The sequence below is a fragment of the Lepidochelys olivacea genome (genome assembly GCF_965140295.1).
Source record: "Lepidochelys olivacea isolate rLepOli2 genome assembly, chromosome: 15".
NCBI classification, from domain to species: domain Eukaryota; kingdom Metazoa; phylum Chordata; order Testudines; family Cheloniidae; genus Lepidochelys; species Lepidochelys olivacea.
The window spans coordinates 12,825,839-12,833,595 of NC_140425.1; positions in this window are offsets into that span (position 1 = coordinate 12,825,839).

Here is a 7,757-nt window from a genome sequence, read left to right on the forward strand (position 1 = left end):
CAATGGGAGTGCAGGAGGCGGAATGTTTCCACATGCCTGATCAATGGGAGTGAGTGAGACAGCAGAGCAAACAGAAGCTGGGAAAGAGACACAAAGAGAAAGCAGCCTTTTCTCTGCTCAGTTCCTTTCATTTATCACAGCTCTTTGTGAAGCTGATAACAGCGGAGGCCCTTGGGAGGCTAGTTTTAGGGAGTTTGGTTTTTCTAATTAAATAAAATGCTGTATCCTTTTTCTTCACTTGTCACCTTCCAGCTCACCAGAAATGTAAAAGCCCCATCTGTGCTAAAGCCTCTAACTTAGTGTGCTCCTGTGAGCCCCAAAGTGTTCTGCCTTCCTGGAAAGGCAGCTTTTCCTTCAGCGCAATTCCCTTCACAAACAAAGCAAGGGTATGCTGAGGCAACTTCTAAACTAAACATGGCAATCATTCTCAACAGCAACTCCCTCCTCTAACATGGCTACGACCCAGGGGCAGTAGTGTCTAACAAGCAAATACAAACCATGACATTCCAGGCCACTTGCTTTCAAGAATAAGAAACTCACAGTAGAGGGCGCAAAAAAAAAAAGAAAAGAAAAAAAGAAAAAAGAAAAAGTGGCAACAGCAGCCGTTAGAAACATGCTTTTAACAGCCTTCAGAGGGCAACTCCCTATGGGAAATTGGCAGCCTTCGGCAGAGAATTACAAGGTAGTTGTTACCTAAAGAGACTGGACAGTTTCTCATGGGTATAATGTTCCATTACTCATCCCAGTCAGGACTTAACCTAGGACAGGCTGCAGCATATGGGGCAGCAACTCTTGTGTGCTGCCCCCTGCAGCCTCTGGAAGCTTCTCCCAAGGAGAGGTTTCTGTCTGGAGGAATGCAAGAGCTACGTTTGTTAGGTTGCACAGTAATAACTAGTAGCTGGTTCCAGCAGTTTTTTGTAACCAGTGGTGGGAGTTTGATGTTTTTCTTCTCACTGCAAGAGCTGATAGCAACAGGCTACATCTACACAAGAAATTTACTAAAAGTTTCTTCCAGGTTGTAAATCAGCTTCAGCTGAATGACCCAGGATTTTAGGGGCGGAATTTCCCTGGTGTAGATGTGGTCATAGAAAGAGGGACCAAAAGAGTGGGTGTTTTGAATTAAATCTCTCAAAAGGAAAGAACGAACTGTTGATTTCTATAGCACTTGGATGTACAAAGAACTTCTGGCTGCTGGGGATCAGGAAGCAGAAACTCCTCAGCTTTTTCAGTCTGCTGGACAACATGCAGGCATCCATCCCAGCAGCAGCTTCCTCTCCAGATGGCCATTGCTGGAACAACCCAGACGCCAGCATCTTGACATCATGCATCCAGGAAGAGGATTAGTAACCTTACCTGCACCTTCAGTAAGGAGGCGACACTTAATTGTAAACAGCAAAAGATCTGGAGACTCAATAGCCCCTTTGAGTCACAATTAGACTCAAGACTGTGACCTAAATACTGGGAAGGGGAAGACCCGGCAACAAGTGACAGAGTAGGACCCCAGTGAAAGACTGAAACTTGATTCTAATCACTTCTGTAAGAGTGTTTTAACAATGAGAAGGAAAATTTCTGGTCAAGATTTTAAAAAACAGATGCCTAAAGTTTACGCTTCTATATCCACATTTAGGCACCTAAACATGTGGCCTTACTTTCAGAAAAGTGCAGGTTTCCCCAACTCCCACACAAAATAAAATAATTAACAGGAGGCAGGAAGATCTATGGCTTAAGTCACAGTAGTGAGTCTCAGCAGGCCTTGTTTCTACTCCCAGCTCTGGCACTGAATCATGGTGTGACCTGGGACAGTTCACCCTCTCTGTACTTTTCTTTTCCAGTCTGTAAAATGGGGATAATATTTACCCCCACTTTAAGATCTTTGCATGAGAAAAGTTATGGAAGTGCCAAGTGTTAGTCATTATTTCACTGGAAAACTTGGTATTTCTGTAGCACTTTTCCTCCACAGATCTCAGAGTGGTTCACAATGTTAAGCCTCACCCCTCTGAGATAAAAGCTACCTATCACCATTTTACAGATTGGAAAACTGAAGCACCAAACAGCTCTGTGACTTATTGCCACCTGGGACATTTAAAACCAGACTAAAAAACCACCAGGAGATATACTGGAGAGAGCAATCCTATAGCTGTAGGGACATGGACTGGGTATTGTAACAGAGATAATCTAAGAGGATCTTAGAGCTTCAAACAAAGATTCAGGGCCACTCCAGGCACTTCTTTGAAGTTCCATTCCCAAGACAAATCGAAGTGTGGTTCTGAGAGATCTTCCATTCCCTCTAAGTCCAGCCCGCTCCTTCGAAATTTCAGGCACCTACTCCTTGGCCTACTTCATAATCAAAGAGAATCCCTTGTTCCACTGCCACCTAGCCTTTCTGAATAGGACAGTCATGGGGTCAGCAGCCTACAAAATCAGAATGGAACTGGATCATTTCCCCAATCCATAAAATAGGGATAATAATGGTTCCCAGCCTCACAGCAGTGTTGTAAGGTTATATGAATTAATGTTGTGAGATGCTCATTTTCTATGGTGATGGGCATCATAGAAAGCCTATAAATAAAATAAATGAATAAGAACTGGGGAAGGGGTTAATATTGCTGCCCATCACCTAGTATCTGACTATCTTCCAAGTAAAATTAATAGCAATAGTGAAGTCCTCAGTAGACTTCAAGGAGTCCCTGGCGCTTCTCTTCCTTTTTGAAGTAAAAATCTCTCTTTAGGGTAGGATTGTTTGGTTTTGAGTTTTGATTTACTTTTATTTTAAAATTTGGTTTATTCGTTTCGAGGTTTTGTTGTTTTGGGGGGAGGGTAGTTGGTTGCGGGTTTTTGAGTAGAAGGTGTGTCAGTGTTACGTTACTCTTATGGTGAAAAGGCCTTTTCAAAGAGCATTTTGTAAAGGGGGTCAGACTCTGGACTCACCTAATTTCCTCTGGAAGTTTGTTCCATATCTAGATCCCCTCAATCAAGAATACTTTGTCTCCAGCTCTCACATACTTCATCCTGGTTTGTGTGATCTCTGGATGTATTTTCTCCAGTACCAACAATCCCCAGGATGATCAGAAAAATCAGTTGAGATCGAGCACAAATACTATTCCTGGGTCCAAATTTGACTAGACAGTTTTGGAACTTGGAGTTCCTAGACCTGGCAGCAGAACTGCAAGTGCTTCTTTCTTTTCCAGACTTTCGATAGCAAGATCAAATCCTTCATCCAGATCCAAAGCCTCTACAACTAACAGCATGGATCATACAGCTAAAAGGGTCTTGGGAGATAAAATCTTTTCACAGGAAGTCCAAGAGATACTTTTTGAGTCAAGGCCTTTGACTAAAAAGTCCTATGCAGCAAAATGGGAGATTTTTTTTGTCCTAACAGCACAGAGAAACACACTGCCAATGTCAGCACATGCCTTAGACATTCGGCACAACTTTGTTACTCAAGAAATCGGGACATCCTTTACACTCCCATAACAGTTCTTCTGCCTGCCACAGCTCAAGCACAAGTAGCCTCTGTATTTGTACATTCTACAGTCAAGAGGTTTTTAAAGGGATTGTCTAATGTTTTTCCACCTGTACATGAGGCAGTGCCTTTGTGGGATCTCAGTTTAGTATTAACCAAATAGATGGATTCTCTCTTTGGGCCCACAGGAGACTGTTCCCTTTGTTATCAATTCTTGAAGCCTGCTTTCTAGTAGCAATCAGTCTTCAGCTAGAAGAGTCAGGGAATTCCAGGATGTTGTTTTTGTCCTCTTCCTGAAGCATAAGGTAGTGTACTACATCCTCTTGCCAGTTCACCCTACAGTGGTCACTGATTTCCACTGGAGTCAGTTTGCATCTCTTTTCAGCAAACCACGCTGACAACCAGGGAAGGTCAAGTTACATACTTTAGGGATCCAGAAGACTGTTAGTTATTCCATTAACAGGACAAACCTGATGACTATTTGTGGCTTATAATGACAAGGTCAGAGGAAAGGCTGTTTCCGCTCAACAACTGTCAAAGCGGATTAAAACCTGCATTCAAACTTGCTTTGAACTAGCAGGTACTCCGTTCTCTGATGGTATCAGAACACATTCAACTAAGTCTCAGGCAGCCTCTAGGGCATGTCTCCATAATGCTTCTATTGTGAAAATAAGTCCATATCTTTATGAAGCATCACTCTGTTGATTTGACCTCAAGGTCTCATGGTCAGTTCAGGAGAGCAGTCCTGCAATTACTGTTTAATTAGTCTTTCTCAAACGCAACTCTGTTGAGAGTTGTTACTGTTTGTCAACCTCTCAAAGGCTTGGGGGTTTTGTTTTTCTGGGGGGAGGGAACTTTATCATCAGTATTTGAAGGAGAAAGAAAAGTTACTAACATGTAACTGGAGTTCTAGGAATTGTACCAATTACTTGCCTCCTTTTGTTGTTGTTTCACGAAGGAGATCCAGTAACTCTTCTCCACTAAGTTTCACAATATTCTCTTAGCCCAGCAAGACTGATAAACCATTGCTAAAGGAGAGTAGTAGCACAAACATACAAATAATATTCACGAAGTCCATGCAATACAAGTCTAAATACTCTACATGTGTTTGCAAGATCTGACACAGTCTAAGAAGAGACCACCTGGAACACTAAATCCAATTCTCTGCTGTCACAGATTACTACATCACATCATCCCCTCCATAAATTTACCAAGCTCCATATTAAAACTAGTTAAGTTTCCTGCCTCTGTTTGGGAAATTGTTCCAGAACCACACTCTTCTAATGGTTGGAAGCCTTCTCATTTCCAGCTTAAGTTTACTCATGGCCAGTTTGTAGCCATTTTTTCTTGTGCCAGCATTATCCTCTGACTTCAATTGCTCTTCTCCCTTTCTGGTGTTTGCCCCTTCAGATGTATTTATAGGGAGCAAACCCCCCTCCACAGCCTTCTGAATGCAAGTGTAAATAAGCCAAGCTCTGTTAGTCTCCTCTTAGAGAATAGGCTAGCATTCCCCAGTGATCCTAGTAGCCCTTCTCTGCATCTGTTCCAGCATGAATTCATCTCACTTGAACTTGGTTGACAGGAATTGTACACAATATTCCATATGAGGTCTTACCAGTGCCTTCTACAATGGCATTTTCCCAGGATTCTTCACACATATGAACATTAAAATAAAAACTTCTTTGATGATCAAGGCCATGGATTCCAGTTTGAATACTATTTCTCCTCCCCAATGCATCTCTCCCTTTCTTTGGGCGTACTAAAAAGGAATGGTGCAACATAAGCAAGTGTGTTAAATATTTTCCACACAAATCAGGGCCCTGGTGACTGCTAGTTTTTGGGGCTCAGTGCATAGTTACACTAGGTGGCTGAACTGTAAAATGTGATCTTCACCATGGCTGCAACCATCCTCTGCTTGCTAAGCAAGTTCTGACATGATAGCATTTGGACTTCACTGTCCCAATCATGAAAGAGGTTCTAACCAGTACAGGGCAGAGGGAAGAAACCAGAAGACCATGAACGTGAACTTTAATATCTTAATAGACGTAGCTATAATATATTGATTTTAGTAAGGCTTTTGACACAGTCCCACGTGACACACTCATAAGCACATTAGAGAAATGTGGTCTCGATTAAATTCTTATAAGGTGGGTGCACAACTAGTTTAAAAACCATACTCAAAAAGCAGTTATCAGTGCTTCACTGTCAAACTGGGAGGACGTATTTAGTGCAGTCCCACAGGACTCAATCCTGGGTCTGGTACTATTCAATATTTTCATTAATGACTTGGATAATGGAGTAGAGAGTATGTTTACAAAATCTGCAGATGACACAAAGCTAGGAGGGGTTGCAAGCACTTTGGAGGACAGGATTAAAATTCAAAACAACCGTGACAAATTAGAGAATTGATCTGAGTTCAACAAGATGAAATTCAATAAAGATAAGTGCAAAGTATTTCACTTAAGAAGGAAAAAAATCAAATACACAACTACAAAATGGGAAATAACGGACGAGGTGGTAATACTGCTAAAGAGGATCTGGGAGATAGTGGCTCATAAGTTGAATGAGTCAGCACTGATGCAATTGTGAAAAAGGCTACTATTCTGGGATGCTTTAATAGGAGTGTCATATGTAAAATATGGGAGGTAATTGTCCCACTGTACTTTGCACTGGTGAGGCCTCCGATGGAATACTACGTCCAGTTCTGGGCAACACATTTTAGGAAAGATGTGGACAAACTGGAGCGAGTCCAGAGGATAACCTGACCTATGAGGAAAGGCTAAAAAAACTGGTCATGTTTAGTCTTGAGAAAAGACGACTGAGGTGGGACCCGATAAGTCTTCAAATATATTAAGGGCTGTTATAAAGGACAGTGATGAATTGTTCCCCATGTCTACTGAAAGTAGGACAAGAAGTAATGGGCTTAATCTGCAGCAAGGGAGATTTAGGATAAATATTAAGAAAAACATTAACTACAAGGGTAGTTCAGCTCTGGAATTAAGCTTCCAAGGAAGGTTGTGGAATCTCCATCTTTGGAGATTTTTAAAAATAGGTTAGACAAACACTTGTCAGGAATGGTCTAGTTTATTTGGTCCTGCCACAGCACAAGGCTAGGATGACCAGGTGTCTGGTTTTCAATTGGTGTTCGATCCTGGCGGTTCCAATCAGCACCACTGACCGGGCTGTTGACTGTCCGGTTGGCAGTGCCGCACAGCAGGCCTGGCAGGCTCCCTGCTAGCCTCTATGCCGTGCAGCTCCCAGGAAGCAGCCGACATGTCCCCCCTCTGACTCCTACACATAGGGGCAGCTAGGGGACTCCACACGCTGCCCTCGCAGCTCCCACTGGCTGGGAATCATGGCCAATGGGAGCTGCGGGGGTGGTACCTGCGGACAGGGCAGCGCGCAGAGCCACCTGGCTGTGCCTCCACATAGGAGCCGGAGAGGGGACATGCTGTTGCTTCCAGGAGCTACTTGAGGTAAGCACCGTCTGGAGCCTGCACCCCTGCCCCCTTCCCAAGCCCTCTGCCCCAGCCCTGATCCCCCTCACGCCCTCTGAACCCCTCAATCCCAGCCCAGAGCACCCTCCTGCACCCCAAATCCCTCATCCCCAGAGCCCACACCCCCAGCTGCAGCCCTCACCGCACCTTGCCAGTGTAGACAAGCCCTGAGGGTTTTGATCCAAGTGACCTTTTAGTAACCTCAGGACAAAGTTTTCCAGATTTATTCACTGGGAGAAATACTTCTTTCCTTTCAAACCTTATCAGAGAAGTATTGAGCTGAAGAGAATGAGTTCAGCTTTCCTTTGATTAATTATTAGAAAGTGGCTTTGATGAGAATTTGTTTGTGATGGCAGGTAGAGGATCCTGCTTTTGTTAAGGTGTACGCACAGCAGAAAACCTTTAAAAATTGAAGACAGCCATGAGAAAGCTGGAGGAATGAAGCAAGAATCCAGAGCAACCAGCATCTTTGCGGGGAACAAACTAAAGTGTGTGGAGCTGAATTGCCAGGAAAAAACACCCCCCCAACCCAAATAGGACAGTTGAGACTGACATGAAGAAGTCCCATTCTCCTCCTGAAGCTAGTGTCTCAGGACTCTACTGCCCTGGGTCAAACCCTGCTTTCTAACTTTTCCTCTTTCACTCAGAAGCGTCTCCCCACTCTAGGCTATCCTGGTCCAGAAAGCAGGTAGAATCCACAAGGTGCTTAGTCCCACTTCCCCTCTCCTACTTGCTCCTGGGATGCTCTTTGTGCTGCGTATCCTGAGAAGTGACGTGCAGAACCTAGTCCTTAGTCC